This window comes from Corvus brachyrhynchos, unplaced genomic scaffold (assembly GCF_000691975.1).
Source record: "Corvus brachyrhynchos isolate BGI_N302 unplaced genomic scaffold, ASM69197v1 scaffold103, whole genome shotgun sequence".
Lineage (NCBI taxonomy): Eukaryota > Metazoa > Chordata > Aves > Passeriformes > Corvidae > Corvus > Corvus brachyrhynchos.
The window spans coordinates 6090108-6101056 of record NW_008237436.1 but is presented as its reverse complement, the minus strand read 5'-3'; positions in this window follow the sequence as shown (position 1 = coordinate 6101056).

Here is a 10949-nt window from a genome sequence, read left to right as displayed (position 1 = left end):
AAATTAAAGAATTTAATTTAGGAAGAAATTCTTTACTGTGAAAGTGGTGAGGCACTGGAACAGATTGCCCAGGGAGGTGGATGCCCCATCTCCAGAAGTGTTCAAAGCCCAGGCTGGATGAACTTTGGAGCAATCCGGTGTAGTGCAAGGTGTCCCTACCCATGGCAGGGAGGTTAAAACTAGATGATGTTCATGATCCCTTCCAACCCAATTCATTGTACAGTTCCGTGATTAACCAGCAGTCCTGGCTCACTGGGGATGTTCCAGTTGACTGGAGGTCAGCATTCAGGGAACTACAGGCCTGCCAGCCTGCCCTTGGTGCCAGAGAAGGTCATGGAGCAGGTCCTGCTGAGTGACATCACGCAGCACGTGCAGGACAACGAGGGGACCAAGCCCAGCCAGCATGGGCTTGTGAAAGGCAGGTCCAGCTCTTCCAACCTGATCTCCTTCTGTGACAAGGTGACAGGCATAGTGGATGAGGAAGAGGCTGTGCATGTTGTCTGCCTGGACTTTAGTAAGGCATTTGACGCTGTTTCCCACAGCATTCTCCTGGAGAAACGGGGATGGCTTGGCTGTGTGCACAAAAGGCTATTAAAGATAGGACCAATGTCCAACATCTTCATCCCACCTACAAATTAGAAAGTGCAGTCTGCTTGTCTCTGCTTGAATTAATACAAGGTAATTAGCATATCCCTTCAGTAACACTGCACAAGCACCAGCTGGAGGGATAAATTACAGCTCGGGAGCTGCTTTCCCAACCAAACAAGCCATGGCAGGCACACGGCACAGGCTGGGGCTGGATTCTAGCCAAGCAAGGAAGTGGCACTACTGCTAGTGGCTGTGGGGAAATAACAAGTGCAATTTTCTGTAGCTGTTTATAAAAAAGCAATATATTTTTTAGTTTCAATAATTGGAATGAGCCCTCTTGACTTTGCCAGAGACTGTTGGATGTGTAACAGCTTAAAGGGAATGGGTTTTGCCATAACTTCTTGTGATTATAACCGAATGTCACTTTATTTATTCATCAAGGGGGAATTGGGAGGGGAGAAACACCACATTTTGAATTATCACTCGAGATAAGAGGTGCTGACAACTGTGCTCAGGTTTTTAGTGCCTAATTAGCAGCATGCTGGAACTGCACCTCCTCTCATTACTCCTGATTACAGCCTCACTATGTTTTGTAAAAAAATAGTGCAATGTTTATAAAACACTTCTCCCAGAGTTTGTGTCTAAAGGTTTTTGTCTCACTGGACTTATCCTGTATAAACTGTGGAAATAGCCTGGTCGCTCTACAATTTCAGGATAACACAGTAACTCACTGGGAGATACAAATAAATGGATACAAGCAGTGCAAACTTAAAATTAGAAAATGAGAAAAAATAGGATATTATTAGCAGCAGACACAGTACCTCAGATGATTTACAGGTGTTCCAAGGATAAATTCTTCTTAGGAAGGAGATCATGAAGTTAAGTCATCTTTCCAATGCTTCTCATTTACAAATTACAAAATCTTAAGCAGATCCCTTATGTTACTCATAAATGAAGAAAAAGGTATTGTGACTTTGCTAGGAAAATGAAGCTGACATGGCTGCCCAAGCCAAAGTGCAGATACGGATGAGGAGCAGACCTCCGACAGGTAGGAGACCTTGGAACTGAAGTGTGTAGCTTTGTATAGTACAACAAAAGCACAGCACAGGAGAGAGTTTCCAGGCTGAAAACTGAGTAAGTGGTAATGTCTCCTCTGGCAAGCAGCATTGCCCAGTCTCTGGCAAAGGTTAATCCCATGTTACGTGGACTACCTTGAGCCTGTGAATCTGCAGCTCTCAAAAGGTAGAACTCATGAGTCACAAACTGAATTCTGGGGTTGGGGGCTAGGTTTGAATCTGCAGAAGTATCCTGCTGCTGAGCCCCGGCAGGGAGAGGCCAAGAACTTCCAGTCTGAATGCAAAGGAGGCAAGTCTCAGATCCACCCCAGAGGAGAGGGGAGAGAGTAAGAGGAGAGCAGGACTGGAGCTGGTGGGATGAGTTAGGCTGGGAGTTGACACTGAGGAAGGCAGAGGGAGGAACAGAAAGCAGAATCGTGTGTATGCAGACATCTGCCTTGAGAGGCAGATAGAGTTCAGAGGTGGGGAGCAGGTCAGATGGAAAATGAGACTTACAAAGAAATTTGGAGCTCAGGGACAGTGGGGTGAAGGCAAACATGGGGCAGGAGAGATTAGTCATATGGGGGAGGAGGAAATGGCTGGTTCAAACTGACCATATACGAGGTCACACAAAAATCCTGAAGGCAGCTGAACGGAAGGGTACTGAGCTGCAAGAGGTAACCTCGTAAGGAAGCCAGCAAGAGGCACCTTACATGTGGAGACATGTACCACTTAGAGGTGTCCCCCAGGAGCAGCAGGGTGAAATTTATAGCTCTGTGATACACAAGGTGTCACATGAAATAATAATAGGTCTTTGATTTTAAAACATGGAAGATGAAAGTCAGGCTATTCTCTGTGGTACACAGTGGGAGGATGACTGATCATCATCATAAACTAAAGAGAGAGAAGTTCAGACTTGCAAGGAGAAACTTCCACAGCAAGTGCAGTCAAGCAGTGACAAAGGTTGCCCAGAGAGGCTATAGCATTTCTGTCTTGGGCATTTTCAAGACCAAAATGGACAAAGACCTGAGCAACCTAGCATGACCACAGACACTGAACACAGATTTGGGAAGCAAATAGCTCCTGCTCTTTCACTAACAAATTTTAATTCACCACACTTGAAAGCAAACAAGAGGATGGCATTGGGAGACAATTCCAAAAACTTGCTATGGGCAGACATGAAAAAGGAGAGTTAAGTGGGAAACAATCTCCTCCAGCCTGGGGAGTCAGAAGATCATTGCAAGGTCACCTGTTTTCTTCAAGTCTCTGTGAAGCTCCCTTGCTATCTCATATGATTAATTTTTTTATTTACCAAAGTCTTCAGAAGTTAACCATCTTATCTCTTGCTCTATTAGCTCAAATCACAGGTTTTTGTACATATCCAAAGTTTTCAGCCCTTCTAGATACTGATAAATTATCAGCAAAATAAACCATCTCTGCTTATCCCTGTTGTCTTTCAGTGAATCCAGAAAGCTACAAAGTCAAGCATGCAAAGGGTAGAAGTGGGAGGAAGGGGGTCTCAATCCAGCCTCTTAGTGTGTGCATGTTATCAGGCTTATCAAATGTTTAGGCTGAACCCACCATATCTTGTGGAGAACTTAAACAAGCACAGCAGACTCAAGATATTTATGTTGTCTGAAACCCTCATGACTATTCCTTAGTGCTCCTGAAATCTGGACTCCCCATAAACCCACACGATGAGTTGGTAGGCAAGCGAATGGATCACTGTCTTCACTCTGCAGCTGTTTTGCCAAAAAACTGGTGAATTACATTCCAAAAAACATTTCAGTTTTCACAAATCATCGATTTCTAACAAAATTTTCTTTGCTGGAGAATTCCTACCCAGTTATAGCTCAGAAGCCACAAGTGCACAAACACAACAGGAACGGACCCTCTTCAGAAAGTGCCGTACCCAATTAGTGGATTTTACCCTGGCCCTCGGTGGTTTGGTGATCTCCAATCCATCGAGAATCAGTGAGAGATGGATGGGCTTTGAAGAAGTTGAGACATATTCTGCTGGTGCTCTGAAGACCAGGAATAGCACAGTGGATCTGAGCCAGTATCCTACTGAAAGCTAGCACAGGGCTGAGCACGCTGAGATGTTATGTTTACTGTCACAAGTGCTGCTCGGTAGGTGGCCCACTGCATGCTCAACAAGCTGGAACTCCTTCTATGCTCCCTTCTGCAGTCCCACTGTTTGCCCAAGCAAATTTCTGGATTTTATTTTGATGTGGAAAGAGAAACATGTTTCAATAGAACCAGATTCCCGTTTCTCAGAAAGCTGCTCTTGCAGCCCTGCTTTTAAAAGCACTTATTACTGACATGAATGTAATTGCTTTTCCTCACAACATTATTATTCCCTAATAATCAGTCATCAGCAAAATTCCTGGTGACATTGAGTATTTAGTACATATACATGGCACTGCCTTGGCAGGACTGGTTTAATGTGTTTGAATTCTGCAGTAGGTGCAATGCTTGTCCTTCCACAAGAGAGCCAGAGCAAGTCCTGGAGCCCAGGTCACCGGGCATCCTGGTGGGACCATTGCTCTTCTCAGTCATAACCACAGTATTTCAGTCTGCCGTGTTCTTCAGCAAGATGGGGCAACACTAGTGGCTGTTTCTATAATCCACAGTGGCCACTATTCCTTGTGGTTTACCAGTCCTAATTCAGCAACAGGAACATCAGATTTAGGTTTTAATCTCAGGGCACAGCAGAGACATAAGGGTAGGCACATACATACCTCCAGCAACCAAAACATGTCTTACAAAACAAAAAATCCAAACCCTTCAGTCAGCTGGCCATTCTATAGCTTGGAATTGCACTTTATTAGTCACCATCATCATCAATGTTTATTCCAGTATTTTATGAAAGATCTACAAACATGTCTCGGTTTTTGAGACAAAATTTCAGGAGAAAACACTCCTGTGTCTCCTCTGAAGGGAAAAGGGCCCCCCCTTTTCCTCCATCAATGAGACAAATGGGTCACAAGAAGTGAAAGTGGGAAAAAGAATCCAAACTGTTTATTAACACACGAACAAAACAGGGTAGAACAGGATAAAAAACTCCCTCAAAATACAACAAATTCCCAGAGAGGTAACAGACACCTGGGCTCAGACCAGCTGGGGCCACCCCACGAGCCCATCGGCGCCATCCCCATAGGCTCCCTGGACCAGTGAGGAGGGAAGGGAGGCAGTGAGGCAAGGGGAACGAAAGAGGAAAAAAGAACAAGAAAAAAAACCCAACAGAACCTTTTCCCAGCTAGCTGGAACACAAAGAAAACCCAGAAAAACAGCACAGTGCTCCTGGCTCACTCCGTCCCGAGCCCTGCCCAGACCCTGGAGCCCTTGGGCTGAACCGTTCAACGCCCCCTCGGGTCCGTGGCTCCGGCCCCACCCCCGGGTCCATCCTAAAGGCACAGCGTCCTTGGGCATTGAGCGGATGGTTGAGGAATAAAGTGGCTTCATAACATCACCCCAGGACATTCCACCCCTTATCGGGCAGGTCCCTTGACCTTGCTCTTCTTGATGGCAAAACCAGCTTGCAGGAGAATTTGAATTATTCTCTCTCCTTTCTCAAACACTTCGGTTGCGGTGTTCCCCCACACAATGATGTCATCAATGTACTGCAGATGTTCTGGAGCCTCACTCTTTTCTAGTGCAGTCTGGATCAGTCCATGACAGATGGTGGGACTGTGCTTCCACCCCTGGGGCAGTCGGTTCCAGGTGTACTGCACGCCCCTCCAGGTGAAGGCAAACTGAGGCCTGCACTCTGCTGCCAGAGGAATGGAGAAGAATGCATTGGCAATGTCAATAGTGGCGTACCACTTTGCTGCTTTGGACTCCAGCTCGTACTGGAGCTCCAACATGTCTGGCACGGCAGCGCTCAGCGGTGGAGTCACTTCATTCAGGGCACGATAGTCCACAGTCAATCTCCATTCCCCGTCAGACTTGCGCACAGGCCAGATGGGGCTGTTGAAGGCTGAATGGGTCTTGCTGCCCACCCCTTGACTCTCCAGCTCGCGGATCATCTTGTGGATGGGGATCACAGCATCTCGATTTGTCCGATACTGCCGGCGGTGCACTCTCGAGGTGGCAATTGGCACTCGTTGCTCTTCCACTTTCAGGAGCCCAACTGCAGAAGGATTCTCAGATAGTCCAGGCAGGGTGTTCAATTGCCTAATGCCCTCTGCCTCCACAGCAGCTATTCCAAAGGCCCACCTGAGTCCCTTCAGGTCTTTGAAATACCCGCTCCAGACGAAGTCTATGCCCAGAATACACGGGGCCTCTGGGCCAGTCACAACAGGAAGTTTCTTCCACTCTTTTCCGGTCAGGCTCACATCAGCTTCAAGCAGGGTCAGCTGCTGCGATCCCCCTGTCACTCCAGAAATAGAAACTGGTTCTGCCCCCACATGTCTTGATGGTGCACTGTGCACCCCTGTCAACCAAGGCTTTGTATTTTTGTGGTTCTGATGTGCCAGGTGATCAGACCCACACTGTCCAAAAGATGCAATTCTCCCTGGCCTCTACCTGGCTAGAGGCAGGGCCCCTCTAGTCCCGGTTATCATTCAAAACTTGGGCTACTTCCCTTCTGGTGGAACTCCCTCTCAGCATTACCATCCTTCAATTCATCACCCATGATGCCAGGACAGAAGTTGGTTTTCCATCCCACTTCATGTCTTCCCCACTGTCATACAGGAGGAACCATAGTTCAGCTCTTGGGGTGTACCCTCTCTCCCTAGCCGTGGGATGTCTGCTTCTGGTGACAGGGCCTCTGGTCTGCATTGATGCAATTTGGAGGAGGCCCTCTTTCAGCTCCTTCCTGAGTTTCTGATGAGTCTTGTCCATCCTATCTTCCATCTTCTGTATGGGCTCTGACAGACTCTTTTCCACAGCTGCAATTCTTGCTTGTGTTGGGCCGTGCACAGTGTCTGCATACGCCCAGAGCCTCCTCACCATAGGACTCACTGTCTCATCCCTGTCATTCCATGTCATCATTGCCAAAGCAGGGGTGTATTCTGGTGGCGCATATTGGGCAAGTTTCAGCCACACCACTGGTGTGCATTTTACCATGTCAGGGCTCCTAATTGCTTGGTCATCTGAGAATATGATCTCTATCACTGCCAGTTCTCTCAGGCATTGAATCCCTTGTTCCATGGTTTTCCAGGGGTTTAGCTGCAGCTGGAGATCTTTCCAGCACGGGTATCTTTCCTTTACACTTCTTAAGAGCCGTGTCCAGAGACTGAGAGCTTCAGGCCCCCTTGTCATCCCTTGGTCGATTCTTAGATCACGTGACAGGGATCCCAAATGCCTCACTCCAGTGCCATCCAGAATTGTACCATTGCCTGCAGCATCCCAGATTCAGACCATCCAACTTAATACAGTTTCATTGGGCTGTCGGGTGTAATCCTTCCTCAGGGTACAAAGGCTTTCTATGGACAGGGACTCAGTGATGATTTCAGGTTCCAATTCCTCTGCTGGCTGTCCATCATCATCCACTGGGCGAATGGATTTGGCTTTGTGTTTCTTTCTCTGGACAGGGGCAATTGTTATTGGTTTAGGCTCCCCATCTGCTTTAGCTGCAGCTGGAGTGATTGGGGTGTATGCTGGCTTTTTCTCCTGCTCCTCTGGCTGTATCTTCTGCCCTGCAGTATCCAGCAGCATGTGGCAAGCGTTAGCCAGGACCCAGTACATGGCAATGAGCTTTTTCTTTTCATCAGCATTGTTACTGCAGTTTTCCTTCAGATACTTCCCCACCTCAGCTGGATTCTGAATTTGTTCAGGGGGAAAGTTCCAGGCTACTGGGTCAGAAAACTGCTTCAGGGTCTGGCCTATGTCCTCCTATACCCCACACCACTTAGGATTTTCCACAACTGGGGCAGGTGTCTGGGCAACCCCTCTGGAAATCTCAGCCCTTATTTTAGACAAGCTGGAGACCACATAGAGAAACCCTGCTAGATAAAATAAGAAAATGGTACCTTTAACATCCAGGGGAAACTGGACACTTTCAAAAGGTGACGTGCCAGATCTGAAGGGGAAGAAGGAGATGAAGGGCTGGGAATTATTATCCCCTGCTTTTCCCCTAACAAACTAGGTGTAATTGCTAATACATTCCAAAAGGAAACGACGAAGGTTAGAAAGGAAAAACAACATGACATACACATTCTCAATGGTTTCCATTACATCAGCCAAACTTTCATGAATCACTACTACCAGGCATATTAAAATGGCAGTCCTGATTCTTATTCCTGACTTATAAAAGGTGTAAGCCAGGGAACCCGACTGCCCATAGCTGTGGACATGTACTTATGGTTAGGTTCCACAGAAAAATTATTAAATCAAACAGCATGGTCTTACTGCTGTACCTCAATATGAAGTGCTTCAAACCAAATTGTTGTTTTTTTCCCACTTTCACGGGCACCAACTGTATGTCTTGGTTTTTGAGGCAAAACTTCAGGAGGAAACACTCCAGAGTGAGTGTTTGACAGAACGGCATGTACATGTCACATAACTGTGTCATTTAGTCTATTACATGTTCTAGGAGGGGGCTGTTCTTCTCAAATAGCTGTATGATCAAAACAAAAGAAAACTTCAGGTCAACAGTATAAGAAAACAGACTAAGCATAATTTTCTGAGGCTTATTAATTCAGCTTTGAAGATTTAAAATTCTATATGGGATAAGTCAGCTATTACTGACATGTGAATGGAATAATTATAACTATGTTTGGCTGCATACTTCACTCAGTTTTAGGCTGAAATTCATTCATTTGAATTTTAACGGCATCCAAACTTACTGCGAATGTTTTCTCCAAGCCCCAAATGGTATCTGAATGAGACAAAGCTCTGGAGAAAGAATAGTTCAATTAACTGAGCGCAGTAAAGTTATGAGCAAAGACTGCTTTCAAAAGAGTTTTTGAAAATTCTGCTTTTTCACACATAGCATGTGAAAGCTTCACTGTTGATGTTAGCCTTTTTGTACGAACAGCATTAATCATCCATAAATGAGAGCCTTTGCTCGCACAGGTTTGAACATGCCACACTCAGGACACCCCTAACGCTTTGACCATTGCTATTACCAGCTCCAGTGATTTTAAGAAAACAAGGATTTTATAATGTAAAAAGTTTCAATCCTGTGGCCCTGTAGATTTTCATCACCATCCACGAGATGGAATTTTTACCTTATGTGAACTTAAAATTTCTATTAATACATCAGGCCAAAATTGCCAACTCTGTATAAAAAGTTAGGCTTCCAACTCCGTATTAGGCATCCACATTGCAATGACCTTTCCAAAGACACTGAGATTATGTAGCTCCTTTTCATTTTAGGGGGGTTTTTACCGTTGACACTGAAGAAATATTCAGAAGACAAGCAGGATTTTAAATCATATTGAAATGATTAGTTTCAGGCACTTTCATTTCAGCAGTTTTTGTCTTCAAATATGTAGCCTGGTTTCCTGTATAAAAGTAGCAGTTTGAAAACATCCACGTTTAGATACTGCACTTTAGGCATTTGCATGTCTACATTCAGCTTACGTTTGTATGAATATGTCAAAACGTTTTTTTTAATTCCTCCTCACACTTTAGGAGAAACATTCAAAAACTGTCAGATTTGTGGAAAAAACCCCTCAAGTCGACCATTAGCAAGAAATCAGTGATTTACATATAATTATCTAGACATCCACAACAGAGCAATCAGCCAAAGAAATGGAGCGCTAATGTGACAGCTGAATCCTAATCTCCACATCTTCCTTAATATAATTTAAAAAATAACAGCAACAATGGAAAACCAGCCTTGATACGAGAAGACTTGGAACTTTAATTCACCGAATTTAATCATCTGTAAGAAGGATTCCAGTAAATCATTAATCACAAAGCATCAAAATAATTTTCAATGAAAAACATCTCAAGCCTCCAAAATTACTGTAGACCTTGCCAGCAGAATGCAAAAAATGCTTCACTGCTTTTCATTTCACCAGAAAAGGTAAGTCATCTGCACTGAATCAGCCTATCAGGTAATACTCAGAGAGAGATGTTGCTTTTAGAGGGTCCATATGCTCATAGGGAGCACTTGAAAGGTTTGCTCTCTCAGACATTCAATGCCACAAACTTTCATCACTCCTTGCTTCCATATGAATTATGCCTTTGCACTACATGATATTGTCCTCATCAACAAAAGTATTTGAAATACGTAACTCCTTTTAAATTTAATGATTAACCTTCCTGCCTATTGACCCCTACAATCTTACCCAAACCTTGAGGGAACTAAACAAAAAACACAGTTCTGCTCTTAGTACTTTGGTAAACAGCCACGAAACATCAGGAAATGTTTTCTATGCATGCCCAGCCAGGAATGGAAATTGGAGTCGGATCATGGTTTAATGAGATTATCGCCACAAGCAGATGTTAAAGTGCCCCTCAGTTAAAAACTGCCAAACAGAGCAAGTTAGAACAAGATGTCTTGACTATGAAAACCACCGCGCATATGCTAAGCCCTTGAAGCTGCTGTGCCTGTTGCACACAAGAGGAAGAGCAGGGGACCAGCTTATGCAGCCTTCTACCCGGTCTCACCACTAATTTTGCAAGGAGTGTTTTATAAGATGGAATTTTTATCGCACTTCATGTAGGTGGCTGCAACACTAGAATACCACAGGACAAGTGGCAGGCAGGCCAAGTCTCCTCCTGAGATTTGTGGCAGCTGCTTGAAACACATTTTCTTGATGGAAAACACTGAAGTGGGACTGGATTACTCAGGACTCAGCATCCCCATATAAACCCAAGATTTATCTTTTTGTGAGGCGGACACTTGGCAGTTGTGTTCTCACATTCTTCCTTCTCAGTTTCCAAAATAGAAGTTGGCATTTGTGCACTTAGAGACAAATATTGCTGTACTGTCATTATCATCCCAGGTAAAACTTACGGAAGTTTTCAGCTGAACAGACAGCTGTGTCTTCTGACGTGCGTAGAGGTATCCAATGTGCAACACAAGCACCAGGAGATGCCACGTTTTGGACACACACGCTGACAGTGCAGGTCAATAACTGGTGTAATACAGACTGCCCCATCAGCCAGCCTGGTGGGCTGTCACTGTTTTCAGAGATTTCAAGGCTCTGGGGCTTTTTTCATCTCACTCTAATCCTTATTAACAAGCTTTCAGTATGTGATTATTTTTTAAATTTACCAAATTTGTCCAAAAAGCAGCCTTTCACTGCTTCGTATTCTTCGAAAATTTTCTTTACTCACTGAAGCGCAAAACTATCATGCATTCTACTTTTTTAAAATGGCAAAGTTATTTTTCAACATTCCGCCCCC